General features: G+C 41.7%; 1 protein-coding gene across 3 annotated transcripts in view; it reads right to left on the bottom strand.

Moving 5' to 3' along the window:
• ipo11 (importin 11) overlaps window positions 1–15,537 on the bottom strand; it is a 593,411-nt gene that overhangs the window by 393,895 nt on the left and 183,979 nt on the right. The window lies entirely within an intron of this gene.

Raw genomic sequence — 15,537 nt, 5'->3', positions numbered from 1 at the left:
ACACCAGGTTTTAGTCCAACCGATTTATTTGATAGTAAACTCACTAGCTTTCGAGGGGTTTCCCTCTTCTTCAGGTGAATGGAGAGTTCTGGCCTCAGACAGAGCATATAAAGCACAGACAGTTTACAGATTACTGATTAGAATGCGAATCTTTACACCTAACCTGCTGTTCAAGTCCTAAAGTGGCCGACAATGTGTGTGGAAGGAGCACTGATCACAGGTTAAAGAGATGTGTATTGTCTTCAGACAGTACAGTAAGTGAGGTTTTGCAAACCCAGGCAAGTCACAGGGGTTACAGATAGTGTGACATGAACTCAAGATCCCTGTTGAGACCACCCCGGTTAGGTGTAACAGCAGGTTAGGTGTAAAGATTCGCATTCTAATCAGTAATCTGTAAACTGTCTGTGCTTTATATGCTCTGTCTGAGGCCAGAACTCTCCATTCACCTGAAGAAGAGGGAAACCCCGCGAAAGCTAGTGAGTTTACTATCAAATAAATCGGTTGGACTAAAACCTGGTGTTGTCAGGCTTTTTACTGTGCCAATCCACTTGGTCCCAGACACAGGTGCATGAACAATCCTTTCTCTCGGAATTGACTATTACTGGGAGAATGAGCAGAGACCACCCAGAAGCAGGACAAGCTGCTACAGTAGGGGGAGAAGCACACTCTGCAGGAGGCTGTATCTACTTCGGGTTTCTACCTTAACTTCAGTAAGGAGAAATGTTCGAGACATCTGCACTTCGCTAAAGAGAAATCTTTACTGAAATCTACCATCTGTTGTATCCCCAACCAGAACCTCAAAGGAAAGGCGACAGTGGCAATGAATTTTTATGCAGCTGTATCCAATCAGGATGTTGCTAGAGATATTAGCAACATCACAATTGTTCTCTATGGTGCAGGATGTCATTAATCGTGCACACATCAATTCCGCCATATGCCTGAACCAAATTCCACTCTCTCAATGTGCAGCAGATGTAACTGTGGGCAGCAGCACATCATGCAGCTTAATCTCTGGAATCCTGAGAGCCATTGCAATGTATTCATTCTGCAGCAGTCCTCTGTGCCAGCTGTATTTCAATCACCACAGAATGGATATGGACAAGAAGTCGTTAACAGTAAGGCCAGAATGAAATCAACATACATGCGTGCAGACAACCATGCTGGCGCAAGGAATCTGATCGAACAGACGACTGTTGCCGTGAAGCAATGATTACGCTGGCTTCAATCTGGAGGAGGCCTGCTGTACTCAACTGAACAATCTCAATATTCATGCTGATCTGCTGCACAACCTTACCATCATTGTGGAAAGGCCCTTGTCACCACCTATCAGAATAAGAGCTGAAAGCATGCTGAGGTGCTGGAAACAGAAGGCCGAAACGCTAACAGCTGCTTTCTGCGTGGGTTACAAGTAAACTCCTACTTCAAGAGTGGTAACAGTAATTTAAACGTCACTTGCCCGTTCCACTCTCCTTACTATTCTTCTGATTCAGAATATAAGAATGGCCATAAAACAAAGGATATTTCAGACAGGGAAGAAGCCTGTGAAAAGAAACCAGCAGGGCATGCAAAGCTCCAACTCAAGGATGCTATCCAAAAGAGACATGAGAAACCTCAGAAATCAGAACAAGTGACAAACTCAAACTTATGATCAATACAAACAGTGACACTAGCTGCATGTACAAGTTCACCACCACAGTATGTGGTTTCAGAAGCTCCAAAACAAATACCTGCCCTACAGATAAGGTGTCAGCTGAGATAATCCCACACCGGCAAGGGACAACTTCACGTGTGGCACGTTTTGTGTTTCTAGAATCCACTTATTCAGCCATCCAAAGCAGTGGTGATCTTATCTGACCACAAAGTTCTGAGGCTGTATCCCCATCATCTGTTGCAGATGGAAGGATACTAACCAACTGATACAAACCACCACATCACCCTCAAGCCTACAATGCAAAAATAAAAGCCAAGATAAAACAGTCATTCCAATCCAAATGTGTAACTGAATGATTCCATGCAAAAATAAACTAACCACCCTTGTGCACTTCCTTTATCTTCCATGTGCATTTGCTTCTCCAACTACTCCAATAAAAGTCCATCCTTGTGGCTGTGGTACAGAGGGCTGCTGGCTTTAGGGGAGGAGATGGCAGAGGGCCTTGGAGGATGTCTTCAGCCAGCACGGAAAAACCCAGCTAAAACTGTATTCTCGGGACAGGATGCAGTTGATTGACTGACAAACAACAACAAAGGGCAGTTGCGATGTGACGGATACAAGCACAAGCGATATAAGCAGCAGGGCTACAAACACTGAGAAATACTGCCAAAAGTATTCATCACTCATTATGGGGGCTCACAAACCATGGCCCAGAATTAAAAATACCATTAACTACCAACTGTGTTGGCGAGGCTGCCGAGGAACTCTCTGTATTAAACCATTCTAACATCCAATAATTATCATATTGGTTAAGATGTAATATACTCTTTGTAATATTAATAACATGCTCCACAGCATATTGAAAACATTTACAAATTGCATTTTGTTAATATTTTACCAAAGAATACCCACTAAATTTGGGGGCGGCACAGTGGCTAGCACAGCTGCATCATAGCACCAAGCACCTAGGTTCGATTCCCAGCTTGGGTCACTGTCTGTGTGGAGTTTGCACATTCTCCCTAAGACTGCATGGATTTCCTCCAGGTGCTCTGGTTTCCTCCCACAGTCCAAAGATGTGCAGATTAGGTGAACTGGCCATGCTAAATCGTCCCTCAGGGTACCTGAACAGGCGCCGGAGTGTGGCGACAGGGGAATTTCACAGTACTTCATTGCAGTATGAATATAAGCCTACTTGTGACTAATAAGTAAACTTTAACTTTCCCATACTAACCTTTCTTTCAAGTTTTAAAGAACTCCCGAAAAGTAATCAACCTTCTGTAACTGAATTAAGTTTCTTGTCTCCAAGGTGCAAAGTCGACTCTGTGATACCTTTTTTTTTGAAACTACAGCTAGCTCCTAAACATGAAGAGCCAGAGCTCAGAGTTCACAGGATGATGAAAAAAACTTTATGTAGCACCTTTCACAGTCCAAAAACATCCCAAAGTCATTTGCAGCAACTTTGAAATTGCACAGTTGTTAATCTTCACTGTAGCTTGGGAAAATGTGACAACCAATTTAAAAAAGTCTCACAAACAAGAGCAAAATAGTGACTACATAATGACTGCTGCAGCAAAATTGCTTAAAATAAACGCCGGTTTGGATCGTGCAGTCATCAATGTAGCAAGATTACTGGCCACTGACATGAAGAAAGCCTCACTGAGATCCAGGGATCTCTTTGGGAATAACTTGCCTCTCACTGTGCTGCAGATTGTTTAATGATGAATCTTAGCATGGAACAGCAGTAATGTAGTCAAGCAGCCAATCACAAAATCCTCACAGAAGCCAACCAGGAAATGTAATGAAATCAAAAGTAAATCACTTGTTAAAAATGTTTATACGGAACAAAAAGATTGAGTCACGTATATGTCGTGAAGGCAGGTGAAATATCAGGAACTTTTAAAACTTACATCAAAAATTTAGTTTAAAAAAATCTATCAATTAAGCATAAAGATTTTACAATAAAATATAAAATTATCTTTTATAAAACACAGAACAGTACAGCACAATACAGGCCCTTCGGCCCTCGATGTTGTGCCGAACTACGTCCGAAACCAAGATCAAGTTGTCCCACTCCCTATCATTCTAGTGTGTTCCATCCAATGACTGCTTGAAAGTTCCTAAAGTGTCCAACTCCACTATCACAGCAGGCAGCGCATTCCACATCCCAACCACTTTGAGTAAAGAATCTACATCGGACATCCCTCCTTTATCTCCCACCTTGAACTTTATAGTTGTGCCCTCCAGTAACATAAGAAATAGGAGCAGGAGTAGGCCATCTAGCCCTTCGAGCCTGCCCCGCCATTCAATAAGGTCATGGCTGATCTGAAGTGGATCAGTTCCACTTTCCCACTTTCTCCCCATAACCCCTAATTCCCTTGTCTATCAGAAACATATCAACCCATGACTTAAATATATTCAGCGAGGTAGCTTCCACCACTTCAACGGGCAGAGAATTCCAGAGATTCACCACCCTTTGAGTGACGAAGTTCCTCCTCAACTCCTTTCTAAACTGCTCCCCCCTTATCTTGAGGCTGTGTCCTCTAGTCCTGCTGTCCTTTCTAAGCGGGAAGAATCTCTCTACCTCTACCCTATCTATCCCTTCATTATCTTTTATGTCTCTATAAGATCCCCCCCTCAGCCTTCTGAACTCCAAAGAGTACAGACCCAGTCTATTCAATCTCTCTTCATAGGCTAACCCCCTCATCTCCGGTATCAGCCTAGTGAACCTTCTCTGCACTCCCTCCAGGGCCAATATATCCTTCCGCAAGTACGGCGACCAAAACTGCACACAGTACTCCAGCTGCGGCCTCACCAGTACCCTGTACAGTTGCAGCAAGACCTCCCTGCTTTTATATTCTATCCCCCTCGCTATAAAGGCCAACATTCCATTCGCCTTCTTGATCACCTGCTGCACCTGCAGACTGGGTTTTTGCGACTCGTGCACAAGGACCCCCAGGTCCCTCTGTACTGTAGCATGCTGCAGCTTTTCGCCTTTTAAATAATAATCCCTCCTACTATTATTTCTACCAAAGTGGATAATCTCACATTTGCTAATATTATACTCCATCTGCCAGGTCCTCGCTCACTCGCTCAGCCTATCCAGATCTCTCTGCACTTTCCACACCCTCCACGCAATTTGCTTTTCCACTCATCTTTGTGTCATCAGCAAATTTCGTCACCCTACACTCAGCCCCCTCCTCCAGATCATCTATATAAATGGTAAACAGTTGAGGCCCCAGCACCGATCCTTGCGGCACTCCACTAGTCACCAACTGCCAACCAGAATAGCACCCATTGATTCCAACTCTCTGCTTCCTATTAGACAACCAATCCTCTATCCACGCTAACACCTTACCTCCAACTCCGTGCACCCTAACCTTTTGCAGCAACCTTTTGTGAGGCACCTTATCAAATGCCTTTTGGAAATCTAAAAACACCACATCCACCGGTTGCCCTCTGTCGACCGCACTAGTCACATCCTCATAGAAATCCAATAAATTTGTTAAACACAACTTCCCCTTAACAGCCACAGAGGAAATAGTCTCTGTACATCCACTCTATCTATCCCCCTCATCATCTTATAAACCTGTATTAAGTCGCCTCTCATCCTCCTCGCTCTAAAGAGAAAAGCCCCAGCTCCCTCAACCTTTCCTCATAAGACCTACCCTCCAAAGCAGACAGCATCCTGGTAAATCTCCTCTGCACTCTCTCCAATGCTTCCACATCCTTCTTATAGTGAGGTGACCAGAACTGCACACAATATTCCAAATGTGGTCTCACCAAGGCCCTATACAGTTGCAGCATAACCCCACGACTCTTAAACTCAAACCCCCTCTTAATAAACGCTAACACACTACAAGCCTTCTTCATACTTCCTTCTATCCACTTGAGTGGCAACCTTCAGAGATCTGTGGATACAAACCCCAAGATCTTTCTATTCCTCCACATTTCTCAGAACCCTGCTGTTGACCCTGTAATCCACATTCAAGTTTGTCCTACCAAAATGAATCACCTTGCACTTCTCAGGGTTAAACTCCATCTGCCACTTTTTGGCCCAGCTGTGTATCCTATCAACGTCTCTTTGCAGCTCACAAGAGCCCTCCACCTCATCCAGTACTCCACCAATCTTGGTGTCATCAGCAAATTTATTAACACATCTTTCAGCCCCTCTTCCAAGTCATTGATAAAAATCACATATAGCAGAGGACCCAGCACTGATCTGCTGGTAACTGGCCTCCAGTATGAAAATTTTCCCTCCACCAGCACCCTCTGTCTTCTATGAGATAGCTAGTTACTTATCCAATCAGCCAAATTTCCTTCTGTTCCACACATTCTTACTTTCTTCATGAGCCTACCACGGGGAACCTTATCAAATGCCTTACTAAAATCCATGTACATGACATCAACTGCTCTACCTTCATCTACACACTTAACTTACATCCTCAAAGAATTCAATCAATTTGAGAGACGAGATTTACCCCTCACAAAACCGTGCTGACTATCCCAGATTAAGCTGCATCTTTCCAAATGGTCATAAAGCCTATTCCTCAGGACTTTTTCCATTAACTTACCGACCACTGAAATAAGACTAACTGGCCTATAATTACCAGGATCATTCCTAATTCTTTTCTTGAAGAGAGGAACAACATTCACCACTCTCCAGTCTTCTGGCACAATCCCCGTGGACAGTGAGGATGCAAAGATCAAAGCTAAAGGTTCCGCAATCTCATCCCTTGCCTCACAAAGTATCCTAGGATATATCCCATCTGGCCCAGGGGACTTATCGACCCTCAGGTTTTTCAAGTTGCTAATACATCTTCCCCCCAGAACATCTACCTCCTCCATCCTATCAGCCTGTATCACATTCTCATCCTCAAAAACATGGCCCCTCTCCTTGGTGAACACTGAAGAAAAGTATTCATTCAACGCCTCGCCTATCTCTTCTGACCCCATGCACAAGTTCCCACTACTATCGTTGACTGGCCCTAACCTCACCCTGGTCATTCTTTTATTTCTCACATAAAAGTAAAAAGCCTTGGGGTTCTCCTTAATCTGACCCGCCAAAGGCTTCTCATTCCCCCTCCTAGCTCTCCTTAGCCCTTTTTTGAACTCATTCCTAGCTATCTTGTAACCCTCAAGCGACCCAACTAAACATTGTTTTCTCATCCTTACATATGCTTTGTTTTTTAGTGGCCAGCTTTGTTCTGCAATAGTTATTACTTCGATCTCTGTTAAAATCTCAGTTACATTTGACTGAACATGCTTAATATGGTGTTCCAAAATGCAATCTGAGAGCAGAAAAGGGAAATTTCTCACCACATCAACTGATTTCAATGGCTGCTAATTCTGAGCTGGGTCTTCTACTGCAGCCTGTAACAGAGCAGTGAGTGACAGGCCATATCTTCCCCAACAATCTGCCCATGCAATGTTGTGGTCAGTTTCAAAAGGTTCAAATGAAAAGTCACAGACCCGAAACACCAACTTCTGCTTCTCTGCTCTACTGAATATTTCCAGCATGTTCTGGTTTTAGTCTTTTAGACATGATTTTCTCCTTTGATGCGGTTTTCTCCAACCTCTTGTCATCTAATTTTTGCATCCTCAGTCTCTGCTTGCCAGCATAGTCAACCTATACATAATCTCAGACATCATCCCTGCTTACTTTAGATACCATAGGTACCTAAAAAACTAACGAACAGAAAGCAAAGAGTAGGGGTAAATGGGTGCTTTTCTGATTGGCAATCAGGACTAGTGGAGTGCCTTAGGGATCAGTGTTGAGACCACAATTGTTTTCCAATTTACGTAGATGATTTGGAGTTAGGTACCAAGTGTAGTGTGTCAAAGCTCAAAGATGACACTAAAATGAGTGGTACAGCAAAATGTGCAGAGGACATTGAATGTCTGCAAAGGTATATAGATAGTTTGAGTGAGATCTGGCAGATGGAGTACAACCTGCATAAATGTGAAGTCATCCATTTTGGTAGCAATAACAGCAAAATGGATTATTTAAAATGGTTAAAAATTGCAACATGCTGCAATGCAGAGGGACCTGGGTGTCCTTGTGCTTGAATCTCAAAAAAATGGTTTGCAGGTACAGCAGGTAATTAAGAAGGCAAATGGAATTTCGTCCTACATTGCCAGAAGGATGGAAATTAAAAACAGGGAGGTAATATTGCTGCTGTGTAAGGTGCTGGTGAGGCCACATCTCAAGTAATGAGACCTGCACTGTGTACAGTTTTGTCTCCTTATTTGAGAAAGGATACACTGGCACTGGAGGGGATGCACAGGAGATTCACTAGGTTGATTCCAGAGTTAAGAGGGTTGGCTTATGAGGAAAGACTAATTAGACTGGGACTATACTCATTGGAATTTAGAAGAATGAGGGGGAGATCTTATAGAAACGTATAAAATTATGAAGGGAATAAATAAGATAAAAGCAGAGAGGTTGTTTTCACTGGCAGGTGAAGCCAGAACTAGGGGGCATAACCTCAAAATAAGGGGAAGCAGATTTAGGACTGAGTTGAGGAGGAATTTCTTCACCTAAAAATTGAGAATCTGTGGAATTCCCTGCCCAGTGAAGCAGCTGAGGCTACCTTGTCACACGTTTTTAAGGCAAAGATAGATAGATTTATGAACAGTAAAGGAATTAAGAGTTACGGTGAGTGGGCAGGTAAATGGAGCCGATTCCATGAAAAGATCAGCCATAATCTTATTGAATGGCAGAGCAGGCTCAAGGGGCAAAATGGCCTATTCCTACTCCTAGCTTTTACGTTCCATTCTTAAAAGCTTAATTAACAAATCCTACATCTTTCCATTAGCACTGTGAAAGTCCTGGGATTCATTTGTGGCTTCACAATTGCAAACCTCTCTCTCACCAGATGGAAGCCCTGCAATTTAATTTCTACCTTGCCCATTTCCTAAAAGTTCACGTCAAAATCACCAATTATAAGCTCGTGACTGCAGCTTTGTCCTCCCCTTTCCCCCCATTCTCCTGCTGTATTTGATAATAATGGATCATCACATCCTCCTCCTCAACATTCCATGTGCACAGCATGATTTTCTTATAATGCATTTCTTATTTGCTCCAAAAGTGTTGTGGGTCGTCCGGGGATGCCAGGGTGGCGCAATGGTTAGCACTGCTGCCTCAGCTCCAGGGACCCAGGTTCAATTCCAACGTTGGATCACTGTCTGTGTCGAGTTTGCCCATTTTCCCTGTGTCTACATGGGTTTCCTCCGGGTGCTCCGGTTTCCTCCCACCTTCCAAAGATATTAGGTTGATTGGCCATGCTATATTGATCCGAGTGTCGGGGGGGATTAGCAGGGTAAATATGTGGGGTTACGGGAATAAAGCTGGGTGGGATTGCGTTGGTGCAGACTCGATGGGTCAAATGGCCTCCTTCTGCACATGAGAACATAAGAAATAGAAGCAGGAGTAGGCCATCTAGCCCTTCGAGCCTGCCCCGCCATTCAATAAGATCATGGCTGTTCTGTCGTGGCTCAGTTCCACATTCCCGCCCTCTCCCCATAACCCTTAATCCCCTCTCTTATCAAAAACCCATCAACCTGCGTCTTAAAAATATTTAGCAAGGTAGCCTCCACCACTTCAACGGGCAGAAAATTCCAGAGATTCACCACCCTTTGAGTGAAGAAGTTCCTCCTCAACTCCATTCTAAACCACCCCCCCTTTATCTTGAGGCTGTGCCCCCTAGTCCTACTATCCTTTCTGAGCGGGAAGAGTCTCTCCACCTCTATCCTATCCATCCCATTCATCATCTTATACGTCTCAATGAGATCTCCCCTCATTCTTCTAAACTCTAATGAGTACAAGCCTAGTTTATTCAGCCTCTCCTCATAGCTCAATCCCCTCAACTCCGGCATCAGCCTAGTAAACCTCCTCTGCACTCCCTCCAAGGCCAAAAGTAATATTAATGTTCCTCTTTGAAGCTGTCAACCTATACTGATCTATACACATACAATCTCAACTTTATCATCCCAATTCATTCTCCAACAAGAGACAATCTAACCATCTCCCCTTGACATTCAATGGCATTGCCGTTGCTGAATCCTCCACCATCAACATCCTGGGGTTGTGACTGACCAAAAACAGAACTGGATCAGCCACGTAAATATTGTGGCTAGAAGAATAGGTCAGAGACTGAGAATTCTGTCATGAGTGCCTCACCTCCTGATCCTCCGAAACCTGTCCATAATCTACGAGGCACAAGTCAGGAGTCTGATGAAGTACTCTCTACTTTCCTAGATGCAAGCAGCTCCAACAACATCTAGCACAAATGCATCATCCAGGATAAAGCAAACTGCTTCATCAGCAGTTGGGCATGGAGGGGGCAGTAGTGATGGGCACCGAGGGGACGGGGTGGCGGGCACCGAGAGGGAGATCACAAAAGAGCCGAGAGGGAGACAGAGAGAGTGAGAATTCTTAGAGAGAGAATTGATAATGAGAGAGAAGTGGCACTCACTGCTGAAGGCAGCGCTGTAAATAGCTTCAGGCAATCTGATCAAAGGCTCCTCTAGAGGCAGGAAGGTGAGGGGACAAGGGAATCCAATGCTTCTCTATCAAACAAAAAAAAATCGATACTGCGAGTCTGCCCCACAGCCATGGCACACTTGCAGACTTTATACCAGTGATGGGCAACCTTGGCTAGTGAGTGAGCCACTTGAGTGGGTCTCCTTCATCTTAGTGGGCCACAAGATTGAAATCAGGTTTGTTCACTAACCATGATCCTTGAATAGCATTAAATGCATTTAATACATGCTGAATATGCTATAACAAGTTATAAAAATTGTTTAATCATTGATAAACTAATAGAATTATCAACTTCAAAAGGTAAAAACAAAAGAAATTTTTACATTTTGGATGCAGAGAGAGGACACAGTTCTCAGAGGCAGTGTAACCAGCATGCACCTCACTTCACTCGCCCTTGTTTCAAATGCATATTGCTTCAGTCATACTGGTAGTCATACCAGCAGGGAGAAAAAACTATGTGGATGGTAATCAGCGGAATGTGGCAACCCTGTGCATAGGTATTGGCCATCAAAATGTTTTGTGAGCCGCACTCACAAACCTGGATGGGCCACATGTGGCCTCCCAGTCACTCTGGAATTTCCACCCTATACTCCTCTCTGTCTCTCATCTCCCACTGCTACTTTCAAACCTTAAAATAAAATTTCTCTTCACAATGGTCCTTTTCAATCCACATGCATATAAATTTTCTCTGTGGCTAGGTTTCTATCTTTTCATTTACTGCATTATAAATATTCTAAAACATTTGCTGATGTGAGAAACACTATACAAATCCCAGTTATTTTTAGAGTCTAACTTACTCTGCATTCTGGTTTAATTAGATTCTGCCTGATTTATTTTAATAGGTGGTAATTATTGACAAATTTATTTTTCAGAGTTTGATAGAACTATAGAATTAACAACCAGTCTATAGAGATCAAAGTTGTACTGCATTACATTCGGTAATATAGAACATAAGAACATAAGAAATAGGAGCAAGAGTAGGCCATCTGGCCCTTCGAGCCTGCCCCGCCATTCAATAAGATCATGGCTGATCTGTCGTGGCTCAGTTCCACATTCCCGCCCTCTCCCCATAACCCTTAATCCCCCGATCTCATTGAGACGTATAAGATGATGAATGGGATGGATAGGATAGAGGTGGAGAGACTCTTCCTGCTCAGAAAGGACAGTAGGACTAGGGGGCACAGCCTCAAAATAAAGGGGGGGCGGTTTAGAACAGAGTTGAGAAAGAACTTCTTCACTCAAAGGGTGGTGAATCTCTGGAATTCTCTGCCATTGTAATAAATAACCTGGTTCAGTATCTTGAAAAAGGACCAGTTTAGTACTTTGAAAAAGCACCAGGGCAATCATATATTGATGGGGAGATCAGAAATGCATAGGTGAAATCTGCAACTGCCCATCTTTAGGGTGAAGGCCGATGGTCTACCAGCGACCAAAGGAGAGGAAAGAGCATGAAAGAAAAAGCAAGTAGGGAAAGCAGTCTCAGCACAACAAATCTTACTGGAAAAGCTTTAATGTATAATCCGAGAAAGATTTGGGTGAGTTACTTGCTCGTTTGAATGAGAACAGCAAATTAATGTTGGTTTACAATTATTAATGTATTTCAACAGAGTTGAATTTTCATAACCTATTTGAGTTTTAGGCAATGGAGTATTAATCATATCATTCAAGTTCAGACTGAAAACAGAAAATCCTGAATACATTTAGAACAAGTGGAAAGGGCAATCAGCAGAGCGCATACCTCTGTCACACTGTTAATTCAACATTATTACAATTATGCAGCTCTTCCTTGATGCTACGTAACAACAAAATTGAAAAATAAATATTTATTATTAAGAGCTTCCATCTCATTCAGGATGTTTCAGCTGCATCCACACCTACTTTGAAAACTGGGATAAATTCTACCACACTGGCATTTCTAATGCTGAAATCTCCTTTACCCTTTCCAATGTAGTATTTGCCAATATCCATTCAGCAAGTATATTTTTATATGAACCTTCACTATCCCACTTTCGCATCAGTCCTCCAACCATGGAAAAGGAAATGAGTTCCTCTTGGTGATGAAATTCACTTTCCTGTAGTTTACACATAATGTTTGGGTTCCATTCAACTTCGATACCATCACAATAGGCAAACTCCAAACATAGAAACATAGAGCATTACAGCACAGTACCGGCCCTTCAGCCCTCAATGTTGTGCCAAGCTACGTCCAATCCCAAGATCAAGCTATCCCCTCCCTGTAATTCTAGAGTGCTCCACATGCCTATCCAATAACCGCTTGAAAGTTCCTAAAGTGTCCAACTCCACTATCACAGCAGTCAGATAATTTTGGAATATAAATTCAATTTCTTTTAGTACCTGAGCTTACCGGATTTGACTGACTTGGATGTTGTTTCATTGGAACTGTACTTCCCACATTTACATCCTGTATTGTTACCTCTATTTCATCTAATTTATCCCCACAAATATAAATATAACCACAATAGCTCTTCAAATTTGTCTAGGGTCTTATGCAAGTTAACTAAGAAATTTGTTTAATTTTTTTTTAAGTACTTCCTCATTACCCAATTCAATTTGAGGACAGTCCTTTTCAGAATCTTTTAACACCGCTTCTTTTCCTGATTCCTCACTAGCAATACTTCTTGAGTTTTGTCATCCATTTTTGTCCCAAAGTTGCAGCTGATTTGCCCACTATTCTCCAGCATGATGACAATGTACAATCCATTTTATTACAATGAAAGTATCTAATCTTTTTCACATCCCTTGCAATCTCAGCACTTTTTTTTGAGATGAAATCTCCTATCCTTTCTCTTACCTGACCATCTATCATATTCTCACCTTGCTTTTTTCTATCTTTCTCTGATCTAAAAGGATGTCAAACACAGATTTGATCTATGAATGAATTCAGTTACCTGCTAACTTAGTTGCCTGCCTGGCGGTTTTAACTTTGTTCCACCACATAAGTTATCATTGAAGGCAATGCATCTTCAAATTTTTCCAAAAGAATCACTTCTGTAAGAGTTTCATAGGTTTCCTCTTTCTTTAATGCTCTTATCCATCTATCAAAATTACTCCGTTTAACCCCATAAAATTCAACACAAATTCATCCAGACTGTTTTCTTGTATTTCAAAACTTCTGCCTATATGTCAAATCATAAGCACAACACAGCTTTCTACACTGCATCACATTCCCTACATAGCTCTTCTAACAGAGCTGCATATATTTCACTAGCCTTAGCTATGAGCAAAAGTAATGTTCAGATTCCTTTTAGCAATTTCACCTGATAAGTGGTTTTCTCAAATGAATTGAAAAATGATTATTTCAAATCTTAGAAGAGACTGTAAAAATTGAAACATCTTCCCAATGGGGCCTGATCTGGAACCAAATCCTTCTCTATCTCTCGCTTCCTTTGCTAGCCTCATATTAAATTACTTTTCCTGTCTTCTTTCTTGCTCTATCCTCCATTTCTTTTTCTTCCATTTCAAGCTTCTTCATTTCCATTGTTCTTTATATGTAAAGTCCTTTAGCCTGCATCTCAAGTTTTTCATCTCTTTCTACATCTAAGTGATTTATTTGCAATTGAATTTTGCCAATTCAAGTGCCTCCCCTATTGGAGAATTGGTCTCTCAGGTATTCCTTGCAATTCCAAATGTTTAGCTGCACCTTCAAATATGCCTGCTTTCTTTGCCCCAATAGGTAATTCGAATGCAATTTATCTGCCAATTCCATCAATTTAGCTTCAATTACACTTTTCTAACCTTCCAAGATTGTATCACCTACTTCTATAGAAGGCTTAACAATTACCATTTTGCAGTCACCAACTTTAAAATCTGACAATACCCGTCTTGGTTCAACACACTCACTCCCATTAAATTGGAATCAATGATTCAAAAAGTAATCAAAAAATTATGATTGTAATATTCTGCCAAGAACCCTTGATTTTGTTACGAGCATAGCTGATGTTAAATGCCAAGATATTCCAAATCTCAGAAGGAAAGTTGGAATGCCTGCTCTCAACTAGGAAAAATATGAAGAGATGAAGGATGTCCTAGACATCTTTGTGATGAATTTAAACAAAATAAATGTTTATTACAAATATGCAACAAGAAAGTCAACTAAGAATGCACGTAACTACATTAATGGTTATACATAGCTTTGAATTTACCCAGTTCCAAATCCTTCTTATTTTCTTAACCTCAGAACTGAACCTTCCCAGACAACATCACAGAGGTCAGAAAATTATCATTAAAATCCAGCAGTTATCAATAGTTACCATACAAGGCACCTATATCTTTTGGGGTTCCATCCGACTTAAGGTAGAAACAAGTGGCTTTTCAAACAAGCTCTCTCCAGAAACAGCTTGTTGAGAGCTGGCACAGCTTGCTGCCTTGTGCGGCTGTCTCAAAACAGCTCCCTTCCATTCAGTAATCTTGCTTCTGATACATTACTTTTTCTTTTAGATCTGCCCTTATTTGAACTAACCTTCTCTGAAATCACTTAAGGAGCTTTATTAAATAAAATCGCCTTTTAGTATTCAAGTGTGAAATTCATCATATCTTCCCTTTCAAAGTATTACCATCTTTTCTTTAAATTCTGACACTCATTCTCTATTGTGCCCAACTTGCCTTAGGTAAACATTTGTTTACAGTGTTGCTAGGCAAATCAACATATCTAAAAACACTAGTTACACCAACCCAGCCCAACCTATCTTTCTACAATTTCCATTTTAAAGTAGTTTATTCTTTAACCACTCAACCACTGAAACACAGTCCCACTTATTGGATTCCTTATTTTTCATTTTATCAAGATTTCCTAGCACCAGCTATCTGTAAACAGAAAGGGGTTTTGATTCTGATTTCCTCCTTTCTAAGCAATGGTGTATTTCCCAACTCTTTGGTTTTGGTGTGATCCAATTTCCATTAATAACTCCACAACAAACTTGAGAGGTAACTCCGAGGGATAGTTTATTTTCACACACAAATGTGAGGAGAGTTATCATGGCTTTCCATATGGTGATGGTATATGGAGAAAGGAAGACTTACAGAATGAAGGCCACAGAAATCAGAATTATAGTTTCATTTGAGTCCAGAATTCAGAATCAAAATCCAATGGTGTATTCCTTCACAGAGATCAGCAGGCTGAAACTGATGCTGGACAAGTCACTTTTCTAGTAGAGATGACGTCCATGGTGAGATAAGCATGTAGATGTGAGTTAGTCTTGTAGACAATGGCAGAGAAATCCCAGTAGAAACAGTATAGATGGGGACCAGTCATTCAAATGTGGACAGTACCTTCCACATTTGCTGCTGTTTGGGTTGATGGAAGATGGCAGACTGATTTGCAGTA

Source organism: Carcharhinus amblyrhynchos, chromosome 1 (genome assembly GCF_965287045.1).
Source record: "Carcharhinus amblyrhynchos chromosome 1, sCarAmb.v2.hapA, whole genome shotgun sequence".
NCBI classification, from domain to species: Eukaryota; Metazoa; Chordata; class Chondrichthyes; order Carcharhiniformes; family Carcharhinidae; genus Carcharhinus; species Carcharhinus amblyrhynchos.
Note: the sequence above shows the minus strand (reverse complement) of the source record. Positions and strands in the feature narration are given on the sequence as shown.